The sequence below is a fragment of the Podarcis erhardii genome (genome assembly GCF_964252035.2).
Source record: "Podarcis erhardii genome assembly, chromosome: 11".
NCBI classification, from domain to species: Eukaryota; Metazoa; Chordata; class Lepidosauria; order Squamata; family Lacertidae; genus Podarcis; species Podarcis erhardii.
Window position 1 is genome coordinate 26,325,470 of NC_138501.1, and position 27,121 is coordinate 26,352,590.

The 27,121-nt window shown below is 41.4% G+C and overlaps 1 long non-coding RNA gene across 2 annotated transcripts in view; it reads right to left on the bottom strand.

Moving 5' to 3' along the window:
• LOC309352216 overlaps positions 1-27,121 on the bottom strand; it is a 450,312-nt gene that overhangs the window by 112,258 nt on the left and 310,933 nt on the right. Inside the window, exon 7 of one of the 2 annotated variants that reach the window (XR_014161139.1) lies at positions 592-721. The exons of the other annotated variant lie outside the window; for it this stretch is intronic. This is a non-coding gene — a long non-coding RNA (uncharacterized lncRNA). Of the gene's footprint in view, positions 1-591; positions 722-27,121 lie in introns of those variants that run through there. 2 annotated transcript variants of the gene reach the window in all.

Consider the following 27,121-nt stretch of genomic DNA (forward strand, 5'->3'; position numbering starts at 1 on the left):
CCACCATTGATCCTGCAGGAAATACCTCTGACTGTTTGTGTTGATGGTTCAGTTTGGATTTTTTTGGGGGGGGTATGTTTCAATCATTTTAAATTTGTGTTCAGTTCTCCAAAAGGATAAGGCTTCATTGATGCCAATGGGTGCTTCTTTCCCATGCAAAAGGACAGCTTGGGGATAGAGGAGAACAATTTCCCTCAGGACCAAGACATGGGAGTGAAGAGTCAAATCCACCCTGACATGGTCCCAGTCCTGATCAGGCTGTCGTTTGCAGGTTTTTAAGGAATAACTCCAAGTTATTCTTACAATCTCAAAATACTTTGGCCCCAAAGCAGGCTAAATTCTATTGGACTCCCTCATAGTCTTTCACATCCACAGATTTGCAGGAAATTTCCACAAATCCATCTCTAACTTCCTCTCTCTCCCTACTCTCCCTTGGGATTTCATTAGCACATGATGCTAGAGAATTGTTTATGACTTTTGTAATGATGTAAATCCTGTCATGTTGTAAGCCGCCTTGAGCATTGTTTTTAACTGTGGAAAGGCAGCCTACACATAAAATGATGATGATGATAATGCTGCTGCTGCTGATGATGATGATGATGGTAGTTGCCCAGGATGCTACTTCTCTTCAGCTTCCCAAAATTATTTTCAGGCAATGGAGGCCCTGGTCAACAAACCTCTCTCCTTGTCTGAATGATTGGTGCAAAGGATAGTGGGAAACCTGCAGAGGAATGGGATCCATTTTAGAGGGGAAAGTGCCATGTCACACAAGTCAAAGACATCTATTTTTCAGTTAACTCTTCCTTATTTTAAGACAGTAAGGAAAGAAAGTATACAAAAGAAGGCAAAGATCAGTGGTTGGATTGAAATGAAGATTCCAAGAACTGTACCTAGAATTTCATATACTGAAATAATAAGTTTTAAAACTGACCTGTGGCCTCTGTCCATCTCTCTCTCCCTTCATATTTCTTTATTATTGGGAAGTTAGCATTTCTCTGCCAAAATTATGCAAATTATTATTTGAAAGCCAGGTGCAAATCATCATACACACTAATCTGCATGGTTTACTCCACATGATTTCCTACAAGGTAGGTTGGCTTCTCTAAGGAAGCCATGTGGTGCCCTTTAGACATTGTTGATCTGCACCTTGGCTCAGCCAGTTCAGCCAAAGGTCAAGGATGATGGGAGTTGGAGTCCAAAAGCACCTGTAGAGAACCAGGATGGAGAAACCTGATTTGGAAGGTGCTGCAGTTCCATAGCATAAAAAATGACAGACCATTACTTTCAGCAGAGTTAGGTTGTATGTTTTATTAATTAGCATTTTGTTTTCCTCCAGTTGTTTACCCTAACTTTTCAATATAGTTAATGAGTCATGCTTAATACCTCTGTTGAAGTAACTACAAAGAGACTGAATGTTTTAAAAACTAATTTAAAGAAGAGACAATAACTTTTTTAAAAAAATCTTTTTCACAGTATAGAAATGAATCCTATGGTGTTTTGAAATTCAGGTGCAACAAATTACCTTTGTAGAAAAAAACCAAACCAAACAATTGGAACATGCAATAATTAGTCTAGTAAAGGTAAAGGTACCCCTGACCGTTAGGTCCAGTCGTGACCGACTCTGGGGTTGCGGTGCTCATCTTGCTTTATTGGCCGAGGGAGCCGGCATACAGCTTCTGGGTCATGTGGCCAGCATGACTAAGCCACTTCTGGCGAACCAGCGCAGCGCACGGAAACGCCATTTACCTTCCCGCTGGAGCGGTACCTATTTATCTACTTGCACTTTGACGTGCTTTCGAACTGCTAGGTGGGCAGGAGCAGGGACTGAGCAATGGGAGCTCACCCCGTTGCGGGGATTCGAACCGCCAACCTTCTGATTGGCAAGTCCTACGCTCTGTGGTTTAACCCACAGTGCCACCCACGTCCCTTAGTCTAGGAGCCTTTCTTAATCACATACAGTGAGGGTACAAAGGAAAAGTCTGTGATTTGCAGACTATTGAAGTTTGAAACCCTGACTTAAGCAGATCTTGCCATGTAAATGTTCTGAAAAGCAGCATCTCTGGTCAGCATCTGATGCATTACACATGATGCCCTTTGCTTGCTTTCCTAAACTTCATTTGTAATTAAGAATACTGTAACCTTAATTTCTGCCCTACTTTTTTTCCTATTTTGTGCTGCAAAAAAGGAAAAGAAAGAAAAAAATTATGGAAAGGAATGGAAGGCGAGAAAGGGAAAAGCATTACTAACAAAATACCAAGCTAATAATTTAAGAGATTATTTCTTCTTTATGGCCTGAGTAATGTGTTCTGTTATTTAATGTTAGTTAGGCCTATTACAGGTGCAAATCTATATTCTTAGGAGTCTGTACTAATCTCTTTTATCCTTTTATCTTTCTGTATCAGTAGTACATTTTATTAGGCCAATATGAAGAGTTTAATAAAGGAATATTTTTCCTACAGTACCCCTAAAGCAGTATGTCCTCTTGAGTTATAATCCCACCATGTTTTTTTTTTTAATTAAACAAAATATTTAAAGGGGGGCAAAATCTAGAAATGGTGGTTGAGGTTTTTTTTTTAATATACTTGCCTGGTTGCATGTATGCGCACATAGTTTTTATTCCAGCTATATTCTGACAGTTCTATTTACCTCTTATCTTTTCCTATCTTTGTATCATCTGTGGTTTTGCTTATCCTTTCACGATTATGGCTGTTTAACATTTATATTGCCTTCATCCAAGTAGCCTGCCAGGTCATGGCTCTTTTATTCAAGACACTGTGGCAACATTTCACAGAAAGAACTTGAATCCTAGAGAATGTGGGGCCTCTCCCCTTATATTTTGGCTCCTGGGATTGCACCTGGAATGCACCTGGAAATGGCCTGGGGGTTGCTGTTGTTGTTGTTTTATTATTATCATTATCATTTATTAAATTTATATACTGCCCTACACCTGCAGGTTAATGCACTCCCTACTTAATTACCCTTCCAGGAAGGAGAAAGTGATTATCTAAACCAGGATGTGCATTTCCCTGAACGTGCATGTTCTCTGTTTAGTCATTGTCCTCTCCTTGCTGTAAAGGAAATGAGGAACAGAGTACTTGAGCCCAAGATTCAAGTATCTTGATCCTTCTGGTATAACCCTTTGTGCCAAGTAAGGAGGCTATTTATAGCATTCAAACAGTGCTGTTTTTTTTAAAGAAAAAGAGGTACCGGAACTCACCAGGAACGCCTCCCTTGTTCTCTTATAATGGCAATGGCACCCATCTGAGACGTGCCGGAACTGAGCTCCAGTGAGTTCCAGCTTTAAAAAAGCCTTGTGTTTAAAGCAGAGGAAACAACAATAAATAGGCACGGATACATGATTCCAAGGGGCAATATTGTATAGTGTGGCATGCTACTAGGTAACAGTGATTGTTTTTAAAGCAACCTGTTGACAACATATGACACCTCTGTTGAACAGTGTTGCCAATCTGCCAATCTGCTACCAAGATGGATTCAGGGGATTTGACAAGTGGGTAGCCTTGCTGGCCTATCAAAATGGCCCACAGGGCTGGTGGAAGTGTCTGATCTACAGTCAAGCCCTGTGACTGGACGAAGACTCACACCTAAAACTGTTACATCAGGCTATCATCAGACAATCATACCCACCCAATGAAGTGAAAAACAAAAATGAAATACAGATGAACACAGCCAGGTTGGTACAAAGAACAATGTACTACAGGCCATAGCTAGGAGAAGCCATGATACCACCACTTGTTCTCAAATACAGCTCCTAATTAAAACAAAATAAAAAAATTCCTTCCAGTAGCACCTTAAAGACCAACTAAGTTAGTTCTAGGTATGAGCTTTCGTGTGCATGCACACTTCTTCAGATACACTGAAACAGATACACTGTATCTGAAGAAGTGTGCATGCACACGAAAGCTCATACCTAGAACTAACTTAGTTGGTCTTTAAGGTGCTACTGGAAGGAATTTTTTTATTTTGTTTTGACTATGGCAGACCAACACGGCTACCTATCTGTAACCAGCTCCTAATTAAAATGGCTCAAATAATATCAATGCTCTACATCCTGTCCTTGACAGTGACACTTTCCTCTCACAGGCCTTGGGTGGCAGGCCTGTACTTGCTTACAGAGAAAAGACAATCTTAAACATCTACACACAAGGAGCAACAGGCCACACAACAGGTTCTGGAGACAAAGACTAGGCCCTGTGGCAGACCTAGATACAAACTCTGTCCCCATTCCTACTCAGATAGCACTATTACAGGACCTGGCAGTCATGAGCCACATATAAAAGGAAAACATAAGTTTTGAAGCGTAGAAGCTTGATCCTAGATTCTCCTTTCTCCATATTCTACAAACTTTGAAAATATCTCTTCTTTTCCTAAGTTTTTTGACTCTTTATTCCCTGTTGGACAAAGCCACTTTCAGTATTCATTGCTTTTAGCAAAAGCAAAGATCAGATTTAAAATGTTTTGCCAATCAGTCCTTTTTGGTTCTACTATTATCCTTTCTTTTTAAAACATCAGCTAAGTAATATGTATTATGTACTGTGTATTATGAAGAGACAGAAAATCTTCCGCACATGAAAACTATTTTGACATGAGTCATCATAATTGAATATGATCTCGTGGTATCTTATTTTTATCAAATTGGATGCTCCATTGAGAGTTCTGTTCTTTATTGCTGTTTTTTTATTATGTGAATGATATTGGTAGCTCCTAATATATAATTATTTGAATCAAACTTCTGAAACAAGCATCTTTCAAACATGTTTTAAATATTTCCATTTTATCTTAAGTACCAGATGTCGAGGATTTGAAAGCATGCTTATTTTGGTCTTTTGGTCCTTCAGAATGTTATTTTGTTCTGACTCACCATCAGTCATCTCTTGTGTATTTAGCCTATTTGAGTGAACAAGCTTTAAGAAACAGCATCTCTGCTGTGCTAAAATGAAAGCTTAAAGCACCTGCACTTTGAGAAAAACCTAAAGAGCTTAATAATGCTCTGCAGAACTAGAATAGAAATGTTGAGAAGATACCATACCAAGTAGCCTTTCCAGTATAAATGTATTCAACAACAGTTAGCGGTCTGATAATTTGCAAAACACTTGGTGATTTATTTAGAAGTGTATTTTATAACTTAAGTTTCAAGTGAAGACCAAATCTTGTACTACTTAAAACAAAAAGAAACAATAGTGAAAACAAAACAATGGGTAATAGAAAATGTGAATCCTATGCAGAGTAGACCCATTGAAATTAATATACATGAGCAGCAGGTTGATTAATTTCAGTGGGCATATTTGGAGCGAACTTTAGTTGGATGCAACACAATATAGCCTTCAAAAGTTACAGGGCAACTCCAGTTAAATGCCAGCAGATTTGTAGATTCTCATTTTTTGAGAAGGGAGGGAATCCCAGCATGCTTAAAAATGTTGTATTTGCAGGCTTTCTATACAGCGGAAGGATGAGCAGTACGTGCCACATACTTTACTTTACTTTATTTATACTTCAAAGCTGTGAGATTACACACATGCATCTTGCCTCTGCGAGAGCAGAGAGACAACTCCTCTCTTCGGAAACACCGAGAGAACAGTGAAAAACAGGAAACCAGTGTACGTCACATCCAGTCTCCTATTCCCGTGGGAAACCCAACAGAGTAAGACAGTGCATTCAGTTCAGCTTCACAAGTACTTAAGCTAACTGTTGTTTGTTTCTTGCATGACCAATCAAATAGACCCTGATTGTACATGTAGCAAACTCCAGACGTACTTTTCCTGTCTGTAGTGTCACTTCCAAAACTTGCATCTGCAAATATCTCAAGACCACCAGACTTCTGATTATTAAATCTCAGTCTGTAATGCATAGTGCCTTTCAAATAGCGCGCTATGCGTTTCAGAGCCTTCCAATCCTTAACAGTAGGATTGTTGACTGTCTGCTTAGCAAATTACAGCTAACAGCAATGTCAGGTCTTGAACATCTGGCAATGAAGTTTAGCTTGCCTAGCACACTTCTGTACAGTGTAGTGTCAGAAAATGCTTCTTCAGTGTCATCTACCTGATAACCTGTTGTCATTGGTGTGTCTACAGGCTTAGCATCCATCAGGTTTAGTTTGCTTAACACATCAGCAATTTTCCGTGACTGGTGTACTAGAATGTTACCATCTTGATCTCTCTCTATTTCCAGAGATAGGTAGTTGTTTACCTCACCAAGATCTTTCATGTCAAAGTGCTCTTTCAGTTGAGCTAGGGCGTTATTGTACATTGTGACATCCTTCCAAAAGAATAAAATATCATCAACATAAAACAAACAATACAGCTTCTTTTGCCCCTCCTCTTTGACAAATACACATGGATCAGCTTTCCCTTGCTTAAAACCTAGAGAAAACAATACTTCAGTGAGTTTTGTGTGCCAACACCGTGCACTTTGTTTGAGACCATAAAGGGACTTCTTCAGAGCACAAACAAATCCCTGTTTTACCTGTACGCCATCAGGTGGAAGCATATAAAGTGATTCACCTAGAGATCCATACAGAAAAGCTGTATTTACATCGTGGTGACTAACGTGTAGATTCTCCTCTGCAGCAAGCTTGAGCATAAGCCTAATGCTCTCATACCTCACTGTGGGTGAGTAGGTCTCGTGATAGTCTTCACCTGGTACCTGTGCAAAACCTCTCGCTACCAGTCTGGCTTTGTGTCTGACTATCTTGCCATTTTGATCAGTGTTCGCTTTGAAGACCCATTTGCTTCCAAGCAGTTTCATTCCTGGAACTACTGGAACAAGCTCCCATGTTTTGTTCCTCTCTAAGGAATCAAGCTCAGCCTTCATGGCATTTAACCATGGCTCAGCATCCTTTGAATCCAAATCCTGGATTTCTTGGAAACTTGAAGGTTCAAATACCTTCTTGGAGCTTTTAACAGCTGTTACTGCTATCTTAGCAAACTCATCAGCAAATCTCTTTGGAGGTCTGCCTTTTGTGGCTCTTTGTGACCTGCGAATTAGCCGTAAGTCTTCAACACTCTCCTCTTCCTTTTTAGGAGAAAAGTGACCTATTGTGAACAATGGTTCTTCCAATTCTTGATCAGAGCTTTCAGAGGGTCGCATAGAGGCTTTCGCACTCTTGAAATCCTCTGAATCACCCGATTCAGTTTCAGACTCAGAATCAGAACCTTCATCAGTGGGTGTGGGTGGTTGCTGTGGCTGCTTTTGCTGTTGCCTATCCTCAGTCTCATCACTGTCATCAGGATAACATTGGAAAATTCCCACATTCTCCCCCCACTTGGCATTGTACTCAACACTTCTTGTGAGCTTAATTGTCTTAGAGTCAGTCATCATTATTCTGTAAGAACCTTTCTGATAACCTAGAAAGATACCATGCAATCCACGCTTGCCTAACTTGGAGCTTTGTGGTGTGTGAACCCACATGTCAGAACCAAAAATTTTCATGTGTTTGATGTATGGCTTCTTGCCAAACATCTTCTCATAGGGGGTACAACCAATCGCTGAAGATAACCTGCGATTATAACTGTAAGTAAAACACGAGAGAGATTCGGCCCAATAACTCTCTGGAAGATTTGCATCATGCAGCAAGGTTTTTAACCCTTGAAGCAATGTTTGATTTGCCCTCTCGCAAAGTCCATTCTGCCATGGCGAGCGAGGACTAGACAAATCGTGTTGAATTCCTTTCTCAGTCAGAAAAGCTTCAAACTGCTGAGAAGTGAATTCCCCCCCCCGCGATCACTGAAAAGAGTCTTTATCTTCTTACCATGCACATTTTCCAACCAAGCACAGAATTCCTTGAACCTTGGAAAAGCCTCTGATTTCTGCTTGAGATTGTACACATAAATATACCTGGAAAATGCATCAATGAGAACCATGAAGTACCTATTTCCACCCAAAGAGGGCGCTAGTGGTCCAACCAAATCAGCATGAACAACCTGGTATGGTTCTGTAGCTTGCCTACTAGACACCTTACCTTTTGCAGCCATTTTCACCTTGTTTGCTGCGCATGCCTTACACTTCATGTGGTACCTGCAGGGTTTAATAGTCATACCTTCAACCAAGGCAGGCATTTTAGATACTGCCTCAAAATGCAAATGACCAAATTTCCTGTGAAAATCATGAATACATTCTGCATGCAAACTTTTGTTAGAACCTGAAATGCAACAAGTTTCATCCTGCACAACATCATCAAAATACAAAACAAACAAACGATCAACATATTCAGCATGCAATACATAATCGTTTTTCTTTGTGATGGTGCATTTCTTGTTCTTGAAGGAAACGTGAATGTTCCGTTCATTCAGCTGCGCAACACTGAGTAGATTGTGTGCGGCATCTGGTACGTAAAGTACATTTTGTATCGATAAGTCCAAACTGTGAAGAACAACAGTTCCGTAGCCTTGACTGGGGATCGTGTGGTCATCCGCCTGGTGAATCGCACCTTCCTGCGGTGTAAAAGACACGAACAGTTGCTTATCGTTGCACATGTGATGGGTTGCTGCTGAATCAACAACGAAGAAAGATCTAGACGTCTTCTGGACCTTTGCAACCTTTGGAGTGAAGCGTGAGACCATTGCCTTGTGCTGCGTTGTCCTGGACACCAGACCTTTGCCTTTGCTCTGGCCTCTTCCACGTGATGAGCTTCCGCTGCGCTGCTCTGTCTTGGCCCTGGGATATCTGCATTCCCTCTTCATATGGCCTAGACGTCCTCACGAGTAGCATTTCACTGCCTTCAAAGCTTTGGCGCCATCTGGTGGTTCCACTGCACTCTGGGATGACGTCTGTGAAGACTCCCCCTTACCCATGCAGCTAGCACCCCGGCGGTCTGCTTCATTCTGAATCACGGCAGTAACATAGTCTACTCTGAGCTGAGCAGTAGGCTGAACAGCAATCTGAGTGGCAACGGACTCCCCACTTGCATCAGCCAGCCTTCTGCAGCTAGCCATCATGACTCTGGCATTAGCCTTCTGCGTCATCTCTGCTGCATTAAATAAGCTGCGTCACAGCTGCTTTGAAACGTCTTTCCAAAAGCAATTTTAAAAGTGCTTTCGGTTTTCCAGCCTCCCCCTGTGAGCTTGTGCCTGTGAGCCTTTGCATGTGCATTGGCAAAACAGCTTTAAAAGTTCAAAGTCCAGCCATAAAGCCATTAACTAGAAGCTGGCAGGCTGCCCGGAGCATGAGCACATACCTCTCATCAATCATCTTGACGCGCAGAGCAGATAACGTCCGATTGGTCTCTCTGTTCCTCTGCATTCCGATTCGACTTCTGGGCCCATAACCAAAAATGTTGTATTTGCAGGCTTTCTACACAGCGGAAGGATGAGCAGTACGTGCCACATACTTTGCTTTGCTTTATTTACACTTCAAAGCTGTGAGATTACACACATGCATCTTGCCTCTGCGAGAGCAGAGAGGCAACTCCTCTCTTCGGAAACACCGAGAGAACAGTGAAAAACAGGAAACCAGTGTACGTCACATCCAGTCTCCTATTCCTGTGGGAAACCCAACAGCAACTCTGACTGTGGAATGTAAACAATGCCTTGTGACTAGCATTTCGCTGCACAGTGAAGAAAGCAGAAACCAACAAAAAATTACAACTCACCCAGATGAACCAAGCATTCAAATATGGAAGTATCAGATGACAGGAGATGTGTAAGTGTGGGGCCACTACTGAAAATGTTGACTGTTTTGTAGTTCACCCCATTTGTGTGGCTGAAAGACTAGCTCCCCTATCTCTTCCTTTCCCTCAATTGTCACCATTCCATTTGGCTGTACTACAGGGAGAGATGGGAGAGCACAGCCCATTCCAATGACTCGGCTTTGAGACCATCTCTATGTGGTCCCTCATTCCCTTGAACTGACCATTCTAATTTTTTTCTGTTCTCTCCTCATTCCTTTATCCTTTTGGAGAGAACTTTTTCACACAGCACAGTTGATCCCCAAAGAGGATCTGCCAATTTGGGCAGATTTTTAAAAAGATTCAGACAAATACATGGAGGGCAAGACTATCAATGGCTACCATTCATGCTGGCTATGTTCCATCACCACCTGAAGCAGTATGCTTCTGAATACCAGTTGCTGGAAACTGCAGGAGGGAAGAGCGCTCTTGTGCTCAGGTCCTACTTGCTTGCTGCCTACAGGCACCAGTTGGCCACTTTTAAGGGCAGGGTGCTCGACTAAATAGGCCATTGGCCTGATGCAGCAGACTCTTCTTATGAGGTGGGACACCATGAATGCCCTCAGCATGTGCTACAGTCATACTGGGGTGTAAGACAAGGTTAGGCAAGGTTCAGGCTGGATGCAAGGCAAGGCTCTTGCATTTTTCTGGAAACCATGGAGCTTTTAAGTTGCTCTAGGATGGTAGTGCCACATCATCATGCTCGGGTGGAGGGGGCAGTGACTGTGGGTTCATCTGTTAGCAGTGCTCCTTTGTTAAAGATAAAAGATTAATATGCCTAAAATGAAATGTTTATATGCATTGAAGTTTTTGTGGGGAAAAAGTTATGTAAAGGTTTGTATTTACAAAGTAGAGAAGTTTGCATTAGGCATGAGAGGTTTCACTCTAGGTAAATGCGGTAGAAAATGTTGGATGTTTCCATTTCAGTCTTTAGGCTAATTGAGGAATCATTGCTGGAAACCTGAGCTGCAGGTCTCTCACAGTAGTAAGGTGAAACGTGAGACCTCTTTGTCAGTGAGGGAGCCAGTGAGGAAACTCTGTGATGATGATACAAACAAGTTGCTTAGGATCTCCCTCTTTCTCTGGGGCCAGAGGGGAAAAAAAAAACATTTATTGAACTGTATTAAGGACTAAGAAGAAAATGAGATGACATTGCTTGCTTTTTAGAGCAATCTGCTACTTTGTATTTTTATAACATTTATTTGCAACTGTTTTTAAGAATGTTCTGCAGTAAAGTTTTGAAACTCATTATTGTGGTGAATCACAAATTTATTTCTATTCTATACAAGGTGCAGATCAAGGATTCCACTTGCAGCAGCTCTAACATCCTCGGCACTATCATTCAAAAAAGGCAAATCTCATTCCTGGTCCCTGACATCTACTAGGGTTTATATTCTCTTTTCAGGCCTAATGCCCAAATAGGCTTCACAATGCACCCTTTTAAAATGGGCTTAAGAGGAGGGCTTAGGAGGAAGTGACCTATTGAAAAAGAGGAAAGAGGACATCATTTTGCACAAAATTTGCAAATAGCAATGTATATATAGAGATGCAAATTTTAAAGTACAGTGGTACCTCGGGTTACATACGCTTCAGGTTACAAACTCCGCTAACCCAGAAATAGTACCTCGGGTTAAGAACTTTGCTTCAGGATGAGAACAGAAATTGTGCTCCGGCGGCGCGGCAGCAGCAGGAGGCCCCATTAGCTAAAGTGGTGCTTCAGGTTAAGAACAGTTTCAGGTTAAGAATGGACCTCCAGAACGAATTAAGTACTTAACTCGAGGTACCACTGTAACAGAAATACAATACAGCTCATCACAGTGGAGGCGACCAGGTGGCCCCTTGTGCCTGCTCAGTCTGTTGCACAGATGTTAACTGTTGACGAACCCCTTCAAAGCCCCTATTCTGCCTTCTGAGGCTTTTTTATAAAGGACACATGAATGGTCCTTAGAACAGAGGACTGTCCTCTGACAGCCTTCATGTGGAGGACTGTTCTCTGTAAAGTAGGCCACCCAAGAACTTTATATATAGAAAATTCAATTTCTCCTCTTTTTCTTTGTTTCTCCACCCCACCCCACCCCACCCCACCCAGTAGGGCAATACCTTTATTAGGAACTGATCAAAATGTCACAAAATAGCAAGAACTTTGTCAAATTTCTTTGAATGCTTCAGGTGACTTTTGGGGATGCAAGGACAAAGAAACACACACCATGGTTGATTCCCAAATTTGACACTATAAAACCCAGCCAGATGTTAACCAGATGTGGAGCAGTTTCAGTCCAGGTTTAGGACTCCTTCTCTCTGCAAGTTAGAAGTGGCCAGGCTGCCAGAAAATTCTTCCTCTGGGTCACCACAAAATGGAGTGACTGAGTGCCTCCCTTAGGTGTGCGTGTCAGGCTGCGGCTGCTTGCTACTCCAATTTGGGTTGCTGTCTGAGTGACAGGCGAGCTACTGCAACTCAAACGCACAGATTCCCACAAGGCAAGCCATTTTTAGAAGCCTAAACATTTATTATTTTTCTATTCTTGGTTAAGAATTTGCCAACCAAGAATGTGCAGCTGTGAAATCCTACTCTGAAATATGTAACGTCTCAACTTTCATAAATATTTCAGATGTTACACAAACACAGCAGCAAATAGCAATAGAGACACCTCCCTGGGTAGCAGACGCACTCCGGATAAGACAGGAGGCAGCTTGGAGAACCGGGCTTGGTGCGGGACAACAAATATTTTGAGGAGGAAACAAGCTTAGCCGTGCAACCCACCATCCCTAATTTAGTTCTGTTTTCTTAATATGCTGTCAAGGGGATCCTGCTGGGTGATTTGCCATAATGAACTCCACCCGGATGGTCTGTAAATAAAAAATGGAGGACTTATTTGAAGCTGTTGCTTGTTGTTTTGCCTCAGCTCTGGCTGAGTGAGCTCTAATTTGATCATTAAGTGACCATCCCACCAAGGAACAATGAGAAATGGTCTCAGACTGCCAGTTCAGCACACAACTTTTATCGGCCGAATGCCACATCAACGAGTTTGCTAAGGAGTAGTGTCTCTTCCCATTACAAAACCAGAAAGCTTTTATTTCTGCATTCAGATCAAATAATAAAAAGGCTAGGCTGGCTGGAATTAGGAAAAGTGCTAGGCCAACGGAAGTGTCAGAGACAAGATTCAATACCATGGAACAGACAGTGCTACTCCTAGGAGTCCTAGCGAGCTACTTTGAGAATGAATTTGTCAGTGTAGCCTGTAGCTCAGATGTGATTCTGCAGGCTGCTTTCTAGTCCCAGGAAGAATCATCTTGATATATCTCAGTGTTAATATATAGAGAGTACTTAAGTACTAGATACATATGAGCTACACTATGAGTCAAAGAATGTCTCATCAGTTTAGTCAGGACCAAATTAATAGTTAATAGCTCTACATGTGAATTTATTCGTTTCAAATGTACTATTCCCTTAATAATCTCACAGACATCAAGCTAGCCTGCCAAAACACCGCTGCAGAGATGTATTTCAAAACCTGCAAATAAATGATGTCTAAGGAAGATGTGCTGAATTAACTATTAAAATACTAATGTATCTGTAACAAGTGGTAGGTAGTCTATTATTCTGATTCTATTACTTTCCTCATGTGAGAAACCTCGTTTCCGATCTACTTTGCATGGCGGAATAGATATTTGCAAGTGTACCTAACACGGGGCCAATGTGGAAACATATATCAACATAAGCTATTGCAGCAGGTGGGACAGTATTGTCAATTTTTGCACAAGACCTGGTTCTTGTCCCTCAGCAATACACCAAAATTTGCAATCATGTAAGAAGAAAAATGCTTTCCCCTGATGACACTGGAGGGAGAAAAGCAACAACTTGATTTTATTATTTATGGAATTAAATCTCAGGATTTAAACTGTATTTTATGACTCTGCAGTATTGATTTATGATTTTTAAAAAATGCTTAGACTTGCCCATAGTAAAGCAGTAGGTATAAGGACATGCTTAAAGGATATTTACCATCAGGACCATGTCTTCCCATAAATCATATATCACTTGATGATGCATCTATAACCGTTTAGTTAACATGACACCACAGGCCACTTATTTCATGATTTATAATGAACGGAAGAGGATAATCCCTGAAGGGGAATATTTACTGAGAATGGAAAATGGAAGCTTGGGAGGAAAATGTCTGACATTTACTGACACAAAGATTGCTGGGTGTTGTTAAAGTGTAGTTGAGAATACTGGGTAGAAATGTTTAAAGCAGGTGCCTGCAAGAACTGCAATTAAATTATAAAGAGGGGTCAGTTTGTGTGTTGCTGCTGCTACTAAAATGGGAACGCAGCAAGCACACACACACAGGAGAAAACAGAAACTTTCTTCAGATGCTATTAAAGTGGTTAAATTATTCAAAAGGGCTGTGCAATTATGTATGGGGAGTGTAAATATTTAAATAAAATTAGACAGTTAATTTTTGAAACTAAATATAGTGCTTTAGAATGGTGTCAACTTGAAACATTATAAACTGAAGTTCATTTAGCAATAGGCCAACATGGAAAAATAAAGCTCTCCAGCTTCCTCACAGAAGCTTCACATGGAAAGGGCACCGCTGAGTCTGATGCGGAAATCAGTCCAATTAATAACTTAGTAACTTATTATTCCACACATTAATTGTTGATAGTCCCATCTACCACACTGTTTGAAACTGAGGGAATTTGGGAGTCCAACAACATCTGGAGAACCATTGCTCTAGAGGAGTGCAGTGTGTCTCTGTGTGTTCTTGACACAGGTACACATTACACTCCATACAGGATCCCTGCCAGTGATGGCTCAGCCACCCCGAATGGACTGCAGAGTTTTGCTTTCACTGCAACAGAGCCCTCAAGTGCAGGAGTTTACTTTTCCTCATAGGAGAAACTTAACAGCTATTTATTTATGTGGGGCAAAGTAAAGGAACCCAGTTGTGGAAATAGTGGACTGAAGGCTGAACCTATTTCTTACCTGTTCAGGCCCCAGGTACTGCTCTAATGGAAATAGCTTCACCTTTTCATTTCCATAACCCCATACTGAGAACCTTCTGAAATAACATGCTTATATCTAAATTCTTTAAAACAACAACAACAACAATATGCAGTCAAGAAACATTCAATTCATGTATGCCTATTGTTATCTTTCCATATGCTATAAATCATAATATAGGCATAAAAGCTCTGAAATGTGTTCTTATACCCATCTGCTTAACAACTGCATTAGTTATAATAAAGATAATCCAGCTAATGTTCTTATCCTCACAATGAAAATGGGTTTACACAGGTTTTATCATATTTAAAGTTAGATAGGTTTTAATGTATTTAAATACAGCTCCCAGTACTTATCTTAGAAAGTGAAAACAAAATGACTTTGGTTGTGATCCTATGCAATTATACTTAGAGCATTTCCCAGAGCATTCAGTGGGACTTATTTTCAACTAAACACAAATGGTGTTCTAGTGTTAGAAACTAATTTGGACGTGAGAAAGTGTAAGGACTTTGATCCATAGGTCCTGAAGGGAAGGGACTCTGGGTGAGGGGTCCCCAAAATTTTCAAGGAGGGGGCCGGGCCCCCTCAATATTCTGTGACCTGCAGCAAGCCCCACCTGACCTTCCTGTGGCTATGATGGGACCCGCTGGCCCTACCTGCAGCTGTGACGGGCCACCATGTGACATCACAGTTGTGCGCTGCTGCCGCCCCAAGTTTGGTGGAACCTGGCACCTGTGTCCCTTGGTACTGAAGGTCCCAGAATTGAGCCCTTGCATCTCTGGTTCAAAGGATCAGGCAGCAAGAAAAGCTGCTACCAATTAGATAGACAATACTGGGCTGGGTGGGAAAACAGGGGGCTACCTGTCTGCTATCAGGCGGCTTCCTGTATTCCCTTCCTGCTGCATGAGGACAAGGCACTCATGTGTCTAACCCCTTTCACATATTTAGCTTCCTGAAAACTAGCTCCAAAAGGTCCAGTAATCCTCAGAAGCATCCTTAGTGGGGCCACAGAAAGAAAACTGGTGACACCCTTTCTTTCTTGAGTGGAGGTAGCTCCTGCCCACACAGCAATATATCTGGATTCAAGCTGTGCGCGTGTGCATTTTTAAAAGTTAAGCTCAAACAAGTTTCTTAAAATGCTAGAGGAAAAAGATAGTTCCACTTCCATAAATGTGATCATGGTGACATATTCATAAAACAGCAGGTATATAACCCATAAACAGCTAACAGGTTCTTTAAATGATTCTGAAATAGAGTTTCATATAGAGATACACTGAGAGTCTTCTGTTCACGGGCAGCAGTTTGAGTCATATCTGTTTATTTCTTATCTTCTAAAAACACCCCATGAAGTTGAAGTGTGTGATCACTGTCTATAGAAGTGTGGCTCAGTACATTATGGGTGTGATGAACTCTACCTGCATGAACTGGCGACTACCTAAAAATTCATTAATTCTGGCCCATAAAATAATGTGGCCACCATCATCATCATGATTCCCCAACTCAAGCTCAGCATGTTCAGTAACCTTTGTAGTCATTATTTGGATACTTGGAAGATTCTGATTAAACATAAACAGGCTATTAACCACTATTGGGACACAATGTTTCTGAAGGTCTTAGGGACATGTTTATTTCTCATTTAATTAAATGGCAGGGTACCTATGGACTTCGCAGAGTGGTGTATCATGCCTCAGAGGAACAGTTTTCGAGCTCTTACAAGACCAACAATATTGTTCTGAAAAGATTGCAGATAAGAATGTACAAAGCTTCCCCATTTATTTCCCAAGGTACTTCCACTTTTCTGGATCTTGGCACCATATATTTGAGGTAGTTAGCTGAAACACCAGCTTTACAAATTTTTACAAATCCAGGACATGGTTTCCACCATTTCAAATCATGCTACCCATTTGAAAGCAAGCCACCATCCAATCTGTATCAAGGTATCATTAAATCCTAAATATTTTGCAACTGTAATTATCCTTTGCTTCTAAAAAAATATTATTGGATTGAATCAGTTTGGAGGCCAGAACTGTTGTTGCATTATGCCTTACTTATTTAAGGGGACTGATTTATCACATTGGATTTATTACTGAGAAAAATATACTGCTATTATTATGCTCAATAATCTTAGGCTTTTGCAGGTTTAATGCCATCCCAGAAAATTCCTTTCATCCATTGTGTTCTGTAATCAGGCCATTTTGGCTGCAATCCTGTTCAAACTTTCCTGGGAGTAAGACCTACTGAACACAATAGGGTTTACTGCTGATATTCACTCTTAATTCATGAATATTGTAAACAGCTGATTACAGAGACCTGCCCTTTATTAACACATCTTGAAATGGAGGATCCAGGCGATTGTGCTGACCACCAAAGGGCAGAAATCCCTGCTTTTTGTGACCCCTCTCCTATTTAAATTGCCCTAGACTATTCTGTTAAATGAATCTCTCCCCACCCCATTGAATGCTACAAGGACTACAACAGACACAATGCTGCAATCTCTTGCTCTTCCATCTAATTGCAATAAGAAATGTATCTATATGAAGAAATTGTTCACTCCAGTAAAGTACATCTCCCAGCACCAACCCACACTCTGCAGAAGCTTAATTGGAATGCCCCACATTTCGCTGCACATTAACTATGCTTAGGAGCATCCCTTTCTGCAAATGGACAGCAGAAAGGGAAAGCAGAAAGGCCCAGGCCTTTTCAAAACTAGAAGAGAGTATGTTTTCATTAGCACACTAGTGTGCTTCCCAGAGGGGGGAGGGGGCACTTGTACTTGGCAATGGCAACAAGACTCCTCTGAAAGTCAATATCACCATCAGCTACACAGGGACACTCAACAGTTTATCATGACAAGTCTACTTTGCCGTTTACAATACACAAGGCTAAAGCGGCAATAAAAGTCCTACAGCGATGCACCCACGTTGGAACAAAAGAAAAATGACATTAAAGATAGTGAAACAGAAAATATATATTACTTTATTAAGAGCTCACATCAACAGCTCCTATCAGACATCCATCTAGAACTCATTGTGCCTCTTCCGAAACACCCTTCAACATCTCTCCAGTACAAAAAGAGAGAAGCTGAACTAAGATTGAACTGAAACTGTCTCTAAGGGATGGCTTCCATTTGAAGGTCTATTTCTGCCCCCTGCACACACAAAACATGAAACTCCACCGTAGCCAATCCATACACTGCAAACCCTCTCTCTTTGCAGTAATCCACCCTCTTTTCAGTGATCCACCCTCTGCCCACGCAAAAACTCTTTCTCTCTCTAACTCCTCCTTCCAGCCCTAGTTCAGCCTGTGCCCACATCCCACAATAACTCTTGCTCTCCCTCTCAGCTCTCTTCCTCATGGGCTCACCCTCGGCCCACACAAACTCCACTCAGGCTCCCACCAGACCCACCCTCCGCCCATGCAGTTGTGAGGAGGAGCTCAAATACGTGAACAAAGGCTTCCCATTTGAAGTCCAAACAGGACAGGTGAAATATATTCAGAGCCCTGTAGTGATTTCATGCTCTTTATTGCAGTTTGTAAAACAGTGATTGAATTGCCCCCCAAACCTCAGGCTTTTATAGACATTATTTACACAATGAGTCCCATCTGATTGGCTGATTCTGTTTCCCTCCTGGAACCTGATTGGTCTTTTCCTGCAGGCCAATCAGTTGTTGCATTCTATGCTCCTACCCGCCTAATAGGCTGATTAACTTCCTCCTGGAGCCTGATTGGTCTTTTCCTGCAAGCCAATCAGTTGTTGCATTCTAGGATCCTACTTGCCTATTGTACTAGGATCCAAGCTTAGTACATAACACCAAGGGACACTTTTGTCCCCCCCCCCCAAAAAAAGGACAATCACTTTTTTATAGGGACGGGTGGCAATTCTATCGGTGATTTTGCAGAAGTCATTCCTAGCCTTCCCTGATATGCCTGGAATGAATGTAGGAGTATGTAGTCTTCCATTGTGTTTGTGCAGACAATTCCTTCCTTCCAGCTACGGATAGGCATCTTGGCTGTGAGTCCTGGAAGACCTGCTTCCTGCCTTCAGGCCTTTTTCTACCTGGCCTGGGAGGGCAGGGCTAAGACTGACTCCAGCTGCAAGTTCTGAGGCTGCTGAATGGAGTCTTGGAGTGGGGATTGTTGCTGTTGTTGATGTTAATTTTTTTGTATCTTTGTTTTGTATCTTGTAATTTGTGTGGAAATTGTTCAATTTGATTTTGTACTTTTTGATATTTTATTGTTTGGGACTACCTTTGTTTTGTAAATATGTAATTTTTTATGTTTTAAGTCATCTTGTTTATGGTTCTGACTTTGGAAAGGAGGCATACAAATAAAATGACTGATTGATTCATAAACCTGTTCCTGTATGATTATGGGCCCTAGCTGGATTAAGGCAAATGTGTTTATTTAGGGAGTTCTTAAGGGGGGGGGGGATTTGGTGGAAGGAGAGAAGGGAAAGATTTGGACCTTTCCTTAAAAATTGTGGCAGTGAGATTTCTGCTCCATTAAAGATGTTCTACATCGGAGCATAAAACGAGAATCATCATCATCAACAATAACAATAGTAATGCAAAGTGGTGTTTTCTAGTAAGATATATCTATTTTACTGGCTACTTTTCATACTGATAACTGTATAGTCAATATGACATTTAATAGCTTTAGGGAGAGCTTTACACCAGGCTGCAAACTGCTGTTTTTTAAATTAAACAACTACATGCTATGCTCTCTGATGAATCGACTCCCTAAATCCTTTAAAATTATATTGACTTCTTATTTTCAAGTTCACCTAATCCTGTATATTATATAAAAGAATGAACTGTGTGATATGAGAACTGTCTAATCAAGATTTATTTCACTAACCTACTTGTGTTAAATCTATCTTTTGATGAGGATTTACCTCATCAAATCTTATATGTTTTACATGCATCAAAAAATAATTACAGCAACATATTAATATTGCTAATAGACTTAATGCAGACACTCTTAGGAACAGCCTTACTACCATAACTCAGATCTTGTTATCTTTGGGACAAAAAAAGGATATTGTTCCAGCAGAAAAGTATACAAGATGGGTCTAATCAAGAGCTGAATTTTAAATAAATCCCTTAAGAGGTCTCAGACATAATGAACTTAATGAAAATTAACACAGTGTGAAACAGAGCTGAAATGAAATCATGGACAGCATAAATCAGTGCCCATACTGAAAGTTCAGAAAAGCTTGTATTATAATTTTGAAAACAATTATCTTAAGAGGTCTTAATAATGAAAAAGGCAATAAAGCTATTATAGCTATCCTCTGGAGTGCTCCAGTTCACCTTGTTATGGAATTGTTAAAGCAAAAGACAAACATTGCACTCCAGGCCAGATGCTTCATATGCGGGTTATTAAAGCAGGGTGGGCAAAGTCCAGGCACCCAAAGTACCCAAGAAATCTACCTCACCATTACTTAGGTTGCCTCAGCTCATTTATCGGCAGCACAACAAGAAAACAGATTTCCTCACTTCTATCATATTGTTTATGCATTTGAATACAGTGATAACATTTATCAGTTAGCCAGATTGTTTCCTTGTTTGGAGAGCGGATTGCCACGATGAGCAATCTGGATTAATTATAACCACTATGGTGGGTTTTTTTTGGGGGGGGGGTTATATATAAAAAAAATCCTTATCTCTTTGACTGTGACTGGTGACTTTCAATAAGAATGTTTATGCAAAATTTATCGCATTCCGTAAGCTATTTTGAGAAGCACTCCATGCCACATTTGTTTCGTGGAGATAATGAGTGTGGCACACTTTTCATTTTTAAAGTTTATCCTCGCTAAATGCTTAAGTGACAAAGTGTCTTTTGCAAGGCATCGTATCAGATCAAGATTTAAGAAACATTACTAAAGAAACAACACCACACCCACTCATTCTGGAAAGGCAATGTGAAGTATGGGTAATCTTGAGTTTCAAAGCATGCAGAGACTTCTTTTTACACTGCTCTCAAAACAACTCACTTACCAACAACCTTATTTGTTTTTTAGTTAATTCTGTTCTCAGTGACAGTCCTGGAGATCAAACCTCCAAGTATCCACCGAGGGGTTCTTTCTGCACTGGCAACAACAGATCAACTCTACTTCAAAGCACAGCAACCTTGACCTAAAACACCCACCCTTACAAGTCAGAGAACATTTCCACTGGTGTGTATTGCACCTTGATCTCTTCGGTGACACTGCCAGCAAGGATGCCAATTAGTGCCAATTATTTTAGTGTTCCTTGTGAAGTGTGCACACATTTCATGTAGCTCACTAAACAAATTTCTCTTATTTCTGAAATTGGCAGATAAGAGTAGGTCAAATGCTGGTATGGATTTATTCCGGGGTGGTGTATAAATGATTCCTGCCACCCCAGAGGCCATAGGTAACCAGCTGTGGACAAAACAAAATAAAATCCTGCTCAAAACAGACTAGGGTAAGTACATCCAAGTCAGCCAAAGGAATGACATGAGAGAGCGAGAGAGAGAGAGAGCGAGAGCGCAACTGTGGACCAGAAGGAAAACTGAAAAATATGAACATCACAGGAAGCGTTAGCCTGGTCACGGGACAGGGGTGCACAGAAAAGTCTTGCCCTCAGCGCCACTAGCTTGTTCTTTAGATTGTAGGGCAATTAGCACTGTAATATATGTGATCTGGTAGTTGAGAGTTTGTGTGGTTAGAGTGTCAAACACAGGAAGACCAGGGTTTCAATCCCCACTCAGCCATGAAGCTGCATGGGTGACCTTGGGCCAGACACTGCCTCTTAGCCTAACCTACCTCACAGGGTTGTTGTGGTGATCAATGAGGAGAGGGATAGCCATTTATGCCACCTTGAGCTCATTGGAGGAAATGGTGAGATATAAATGCAACAGATAAATAAATATATGTTACAGTTAATATCACTAGCTGACATTAGTGATAACAGAGTTATACAGAATGATCCAAGCAAAGTAAAGGGCAGGGAGAGGAAGTGTTAACACCCCAACCACTGTTGCAATCCCAACAGAAATCATCCACCAAAGCTGCTTTTTTCACTGTGGTTTTTCATTGGGACTGAAGCAGGGAACGAGGAAGCATAAAATTCATTCTTGTTGCTTTTACAAACTCAATTCTGCTTTGGAGTCCTCCATGGCTGCTCTTTACATTTTTTAAAAAATGTGCACATTACTTGCATTTTCACAAGAAATGCTACATTTAGTGTGGTGCTCAGTGGTTACAAGTGAAGAAACTCCAAGATGTCATGCCCCCCCCCCATTTCTTCTTCTTCATTGGGTCCAGGGTCCCAATGTCCCAATGTCCCAATGTGGACCCAATGTTCACCATGTTAAAGTCCAGGAACCTGGGGAGAGCCATGAATAATTGAGCAAAAGCAAAATAAATATTTCAAGACCATTTCCTGCTCTGTGAACCACGTTACAGCTGCCCTGCAGTGCAAGGGAGTTGGGGTTCCAATGATGCAAGCGTCTGCAGATTGGGGATGTGACAAAGGGAAGAAACCCAGTCCTAAGTACTGTAGAAATTTTATTGGAGGGAGGCTGGCTTATCAACAGGCAAGGGCAAGTTATCAGAGCTGGGTTCAACTTAGAGTGACCACTTCCACATCACTCTTAAAGTGGAAATGTACCACCAAAAGAGAGGACAAAACAGGAGACATGTTTGCATAAAATGTGCACATGCTGATTTATATGTAGAGATGCAAATTTTGAAATGAATGCTATGATTTAAATGTGATACTGATCACCATAGTGGCAAAGACTGTGACGAGCTAACTGCCTGTTCAGGTGCTAACTGTGGATGGGCTACTGTTAATGTTCTTCCTTCAGCTTTCTTTGCACCAGTCTTAAACCAGACAGCTCTTCAAGCAAAAGACTTCTCCAAATAGATGACTGCTCTATTTGGCCACCCTAGTTCAACTATCATTGGTAAGTGGGGCAGACTGAAGACATCAGGAGATGCTTCACGGCCCCCTTATAAAATCTGTTTCAGTGTGTGATGAAGTCCCAGTGAAAGCTCCCTAAAAAGGTATGGAATGGGAGAAATCCTCTTACCCGTAATCTATAAACTGGAGGCACAGATAATGGCTATTCAACTAAACATTTTCAAGGTCAGTAATGAATAGTTCTCACTAGTTCTTTGAGGACAGTATTTGCAAATGCCCAAAGTAAAACACTGGAAAATGCATTATTCCTCTTAGAAAGCTATCTAGGCTTTTAGATGACATGCAGAACTTTGCAAGGACAGCAGGTGGAGAGAAGAAATAGCAAAAAGCCCAGCTACAAAAGCAGCGCTTTCGCTTATAGCCGAGTTCCATTTACGAATCACACAAAGTAGTTAATCATACTACTAGCAAGTAGAGGATTATTGCGTCGAGCGTTCTGGTTAAATCTCATCCCTTGTGCCTGTGTTCGCATTGAATGTGGAATCCTTCATTGGCTTTCTCCTTTCTCTTGCAGCAAAATTCTCATTTAGATGGTGAAATATGATATTGTCCACAGCAGATTCAAGCGATGGCTGGGCAGATAGCAACAAACTCAATCCCAGAAAGGGTAAATATAAAGTGTTACACGCAGGAAAGAAACACCAAGTACACAAGAAAGGGAATAGCTAGCCAGACAGCAGCACTTCTCAGAAACATGTAGGGCTTATAATAGGTAAATTAAATAAGAATCAACAGTGTGTTGCTTGGGCACAAAAGGCCAATGTCATTTACAGGACAGGGACATAGTATGTGTGTGTGTTTTCCTCTTCAAGTTCCAGGAACTAATAACAGTACTTCTGTGCTGAACTCCTGGAGGCATTGTGTCCTGCTATTATGGACACCATACATAGTTCAAGGGGTGAACTACAGGGATGAGAAAAAGGACCAGAAAACTAGTATGTGAAGAGGGTGATAGGTTTATCACTTAGCCTATTATCCATATAGCACCCACAATATCCATTTAAAGAACATACTTAATTTTTTTCTTGAAAAATAAATAATATAAGAAATGGGTCCCTAAAGCAGCTTGCAGTTAAAAGTAAAGTCAAAAAGAATGAAAAGGGTGGGAAATAAAAGAGAATCTGAAAATAATGTGAAGATGGCCATATTAATATTAAGATGGTTAAAAAAATACAGCCTGAGAAGAATATTAAGAGTAACACATTGATGTTGGTGGCTCAGCTTTAGAGCACATGGTTTGCAGTTTTTCATAGGGAATTTTTACCTCTTCGAACATTGGCCACCAGCAGTCAGCAGGTTCCATCAGCTCTGAAGTTGAGGGCCTTCTGGAATGTTCCTCTAGCAGGTGTCAGAAGCTGCTCCTAGAAAGAAAAATCCTCTCTCCCTATGCAGACGCAGTCATGAATGTGTGTGTGTGTGTGTGTGTGTGTGTGTGTGTATTTTGGAACACAGCCACAATTTCCAATTATCATTTTTAATGTCTTTGTATTATTACTTGTTTTCATGTTCTTAGGGAAGGTAGTACATAGCTTGTGTTTTCGGTTCTCCTTCAGATGTTATTCTTTACTCCTCTCTTCATTAAGTCTCTCTCACTTTAGTAATTTTCAGGAATGGATTCTTGGCCAATCCAATTTATTAAGAGAGAGAGGGGAAAACCAAGTCAACAGGAACAGGGCACAAAAGGGACACCTATTGATTTCTGGAAGAACATTGCGACACGTAACATCCTCATTTGTTGCAGATTCAAGGATATTTCTCGCTGTCTTCCACATGCAAGTCTTCCTTGAGCTCTTCTTTGCAGTGCCAACAAAGGCTTCTTTACAAATAGCTCGAGGTCACTTAGATAGTTCTGATAAATATCAGTAATTAACACTGGACGCTCTTGGAAACAATGCATTTCATCTGCCTTTGTGCTTTGCCCATTAACTTGGATCCCTTAAGTACCACTGATGTTCTCTGCTCTTGACAAACTCAGTCATGTTGTGTCATTTGTAAATGTTGTCACCTTACTGCTCCAACCCCTTTTGGATCATTTATATACATTAACATCAGCCTTAGTGCTGAACCTTTGGCATTCATTTGTTAACTCTCTGACATACTGAAACATGACTATCCCCCCTCCACATCACCTTCTTTGTTTGCCGGCTCTTACCCAACCTTTCTAGCTCCTGAGAGTACTGTACCTTTGCCCTTGTGACTAATATGTCACCTTAGTAGCTTTCTGGGGATGACCTGTCAAAGGTTTATTTAAATGTTTATTTTCAAACACAACACAAGCATGTCTTCCTTCTCTGCAACACGGTTGCAATCATTAGAAACCCCGGTCAATGGAATGCTATTGATTTATTTTGCATTCTATAGAATGATGTCCATTCATTCATGAGAGACCTTATGCTAGCTGCACTCTTGAACAAAACCACAGTGTATAAGCCCTCGTGTATTTGCAAGCCAGAGACAGGCAACTGGGGGGGAGAGAGAGATAGAGCACAAACCATGCAAGGTATGAATATTGTCAGTGCTACACTTTTCCTCACAAGAATGACTTGCATACTATTCCTCCTCATAATGTGGGAAGGGACTCTCGTTGTTCCAATTTTCCTTTTCCCCCCTTTATATTTTCATTATATGCTGTATGTTATGACTAGTAGCAAATATGTTTCTAACCAGTGCTTTTTTTCTAGAAAAAGATGTGCAGGAACTCCCACTTTTTTTTTTTGACTGACAACCCTAACTTGTTGAGCTTGCTTGTTTTTGGGGAGAGCTTTTTTTAGGGGGGAGCCAAAGTAAGTTGTTGAGCTTTTTTTTAAGGGGAGGAATGCCTGATTGCCCCCCAAAGCCACAAAGGGCATGCAGCCCGAAGCTATGTAGCTGCTGGTACACTACAAAGAGGTGTCAGAACTCAGTTCCAGTGAGTTCCAGCTGAAAAAGACCATGTTTCTAACTACTTAAAAGATCAAAATCTGGGAGGATTGACTTCCAATAATGCAGCCAGACTCAATAGATAACCTTGAGCAAGACTCTTATCTCTATGCCAGAGTTTTTGTAAAATGGGGACAACAGTCTTTGGCATTTTGAAGCAGTGAAAAAGGACATGTCATTTGGCTAAAGACTTAGGCATTATTTAGACTAGATGAAACACCACACAAACACATACACACAGGGCGCAAATCTCCTTTTGGTTAAAGGTCTGACCTTCCCATCTAGGAAAATAGGCTTCAGCAGATACATAGAAGACCATATGATTCTTGGCACACATTATTTAGTGCAGAGCATCCAAAATACATGCAAGACACAATTAAATAATATTTTAACTTTTTGTGTGCAATGTAACAAGAAACGAAACCTTATGAGGAACAATTGAGGGGGTTGAGTATGGTTAGCCTGGAAAAGAGGAGTGGAGATACGATAATAAATCTTTAAATATCTAAAGGATCGTCATATGAGAAATGGAGCAAGCTAGTTTTCTTCTGCTCTGGAGGGTAGGACTCAAACCAATGGATTCAAGTTACAAGAAAGGAGATTCTAACTAAACACCAGGAAAAGAATTCTGAGAGAAAGAGCTGTTTGGGAGTGGAATGACCGCTCCCCACATTAAATGGGGGGCGTCCTTTGTGTAGTCGCGCGCAGCCCCCTAGACCCTATGTGACACCATTAGCACAGGATTGGCTTCACCTTCCCCAGGTGGGATACCTGGAGGTCTCTGCCTACCTCAGCCAGTTGCCCAATCCCGCCTGGGGAGGCGTTGCCAAGGTGATCAGGCCAGGTAGGGGGGGAGCACCTGCTCACACGATAGGGGGAGGATCTTACCTTAGAATCCTCAGTTGACTCCAGAGCTTCTCCCACCCTACCCACCCTCAGTTAAGACTTCTTTGGCAGGTTAACCTTTTCTCTACAGGTATGCGGGTGCTACTACGTCAAGGTCGCTGTTGAAGGGCCGGAAAGGAATTCTCCTGCATTGGCAGGTTTGCCTTTCCCATAGCAAAATGTCACGACTTTGGCGGTAACAGGCCTGGGGCGGAATCCTTTAGTCTATCTTCTCTAAATGGGGGTGGGCGTGTAATGGTGACCCACGCCCCCTCTTCTTTGCGGCGGTGATACCAGGGTTCCCCATTAAAGGGGTTGTTTTGAGGGGAGGCTTTGACTGGACACCTAGAGGTTGTCATTGCTCTCCAATGCGACGGCGGCATAATGGCAGCGGGTTCTCTCTGCTTGAACATATGTTCTCCAGAGCCAGCCCATTCCCCCCTACATACACACTGGATAACCCTGATGTTCCCCAGATCCCTGGCGGGGGACTGGGAGGGATAAACGCCCAATGGCTGAGCCAAGGTCTACCCACATCTGAAACATAATAAAGTTGTGGTCAATTTTAATCCCATAGCACATTGTCTTAAGTTGTTATTCCACACAGGAGCCGCCCAGGGTTTGGGGGACTCTGCCTTGGGAAGTTGTGTGTGTGTCCTTCATTGGTGGTTTTAAAGC